Source organism: Oncorhynchus masou, unplaced genomic scaffold, assembly GCF_036934945.1.
Source record: "Oncorhynchus masou masou isolate Uvic2021 unplaced genomic scaffold, UVic_Omas_1.1 unplaced_scaffold_1344, whole genome shotgun sequence".
Classification (NCBI taxonomy): domain Eukaryota; kingdom Metazoa; phylum Chordata; class Actinopteri; order Salmoniformes; family Salmonidae; genus Oncorhynchus; species Oncorhynchus masou.
This window is the reverse complement of record NW_027003326.1, coordinates 115,445-118,143: the sequence shown is the minus strand read 5'-3', so window position 1 is coordinate 118,143 and position 2,699 is coordinate 115,445.

Below are 2,699 nucleotides of genomic sequence, written 5' to 3'. Positions count from 1 at the left end.
CTCCCTCCAGGCAAAAATAGGCTGAATCAACATTAGGGTTTCCTTTTAACAGAACTGACATATTCAATGTAATCATGTTGCATCAAAATGGCTAGTTGGATAGATTTGCAAAAAGTGAGTTCTCTTATTTTTTTATTTTACCCCCTTGTCTCATCACTGCAATGCAACACTCCAATGGGCCCGGGAGGTGAAGGTAGAGTCATGCATCCTACGAAACAAAACCCAAGTTTACTAGATAGCTACAATAGTTAGCGTGCTAACCAAACAAGACTTGCTAGTTTAGCTAATCAAACCAATCACTCCTAGCTTGCTATTATGAAAATCGAACTCAACAATACCAATATTGTTTTCAATTCAACTTTCTTTCAAAAGTAGCTCAAACAAAACATGTAAAAATTAACTATAGCCATTGAATTCTACCGTGCAAATATTCATGGGTTTCATGTTTCCTCCCAATATTGTTTTGAACATTTTGAACTGATGCCCAACTGAGCATTCTACTCAATGCATCGTCAAGGAACGCTGATGAATATTTCATCAGTGCATTACAGTGGTTTAGAAATGCAATGACATTCAAAAGTATTCAAATAATCAGCAGGAAAACCCTTTTGTCATCATTTTGATGTCACCAGATTGACTTTAGAGTATAATGTTAGCTAGCTATCTAAGATTGAGGGGAGGCCACCAGATTTTAGCTAGCTATCCTTAGCATTGCTCGCTTTTTGTAGTATCAGAACTCAGGATAAGACCCGGATACTCAGATATTTATTGACCAAACAGGAGGCAGGCAAAATAAAGGTCGAGGGCAGGCAGAGGTCCGTAATCCAGGGCAGAATCACTAACGTACAGAACGGCAGGCAGGCTTGCTTGCTTGCGGTCAGGGCGCGCAGAATGGTCAAAGCCAGGGGAAACTAGGAAACAGAAACTTAGGAAGATGGGAAAGCACTCTGGTAAGACCTGACAAGATGAAGTGGCAACAGACAAACAGAGAACACAGATATAAATGCACAGGGTATAATGGGGAAGATGGGCAACACCTGGAGGGGGGTGGAGACAAGCACAAAGACAGGTGAAACCGATTAGGGTGTGACAGCTAGCTAATAACAATATTGCCCTCAGTTTAACGTAAATCTGACAACATGATAATGCAGGCAAAGTTGTTTCATACTTAATATTTAACTACTTTGACAACAACATCCCTGGGTCGCTTGTCTTTCCAGTTCGCTGCAGCTAGCGACTGGAACGAGCTGCAACAAACACTCAAACTGGACAGTTTTATCTCAATCAGGTAGCCTAGTAACTGATAGGTTGCAAGATCAAATCCTTGAGCTGAAAAGGTAAAAATCTGTTGTTCCTGAATAAGGCAGTTATCCCACTGTTCCTAGGCCATCATTGAAAATAATAATTTGTTCTTAACTGACTTGCCTAGTTAAATAAAGGTTTAAAAAAATGCTAAGACTCAATCATGGACACTTAATGACCATTGTGGCTGCTTTGCATGATGTATTATTGTCTCTACCTTCTTGCCCTTTGTGCTGTTTTCTGTGCCCAATAATGTTTGTACGATGTTTTGTGTTGTCATGTGTTGCTTTCTTACTATGTTGATGTCTTAGGTCTCTATGTAGTGTTATCTCTATAGTTGTGATGTGTGTTTTGTCCTATATATATATAATTTTTTTCATCCCAGCCTCCGTCCTGGCAGGAGGCCTTTTGCCTTTTGGTAGACCGTCATTATAAATAAGAATTTGTTTTTAACGGACTTGCCTAGTTTAAAAAACAAAACAATTTCCAGACACTATAGTGTAATTTCGACTAAACAGTAGTTAGCCTCCGTCCAGTGTGTCTACATGATCAACAGTCGACTCTGTGATGCTGAGCGGCCATGTGACGGTTGTTAGGTTCTTAATAAACAGTAAGAAATTGACGGACACTATAAAAGCTCCAAGTTTTTTCACCCAAAGGATCGAACAGCTGAACAGACAAAGACATTTTCCCACTAGTGGTAGATCTACAAACGATATACCGCTGTCGATCTACTAACGATATACCGCTGCCAGGCCGATGTCGGCGAGATGTATGTGTCACAAACGTGTGTATAAGTGGCAGGGAAGTCAGGCGCAGGAGAATAAACTTGGCAAATGGAGTAATTTAATAAAACAAAACATAACTCCAAAACCATAAAATACAAACGAAACAAATTGGGTATGAGGAACCGTCACGCACCAAATACAAATGACACGAAACTGAAACAAGAAACAATCTCTGACAAAGACATGATGGGAAACAGAGGGTTAAATACACAACAGGTAATGAATGTGATTGAAACCAGGTGTGTAGGAAGACAAGACAAAACCAATGGAAAATGAAAAATGGATCAATGATGACTAGAAGACCGGTGACGTCGACCACCGAGCACCACCCGAACAAGGAGAGGTATCGACTTCGGCAGAAGTCGTGACAGTATGTGTGCTGTTGGGACTCGGCCGAGTGACGGAGGTGCAACCTATGAATACAGAGCATTATAGGGAAATAATTCACGCTCTAGAATGCCCTCCAAGCAAATAAAAAAGTATTCAATGGTATAAGTACATATCTTCCAATTTTTATTAGGTCCACACTAATTGTGGTTGTATTGTGAATCAAAGAGCAGGCAACACCTTTTTTTAATTTAAACTTTATCTAGGCAAATCAGTTAAGAA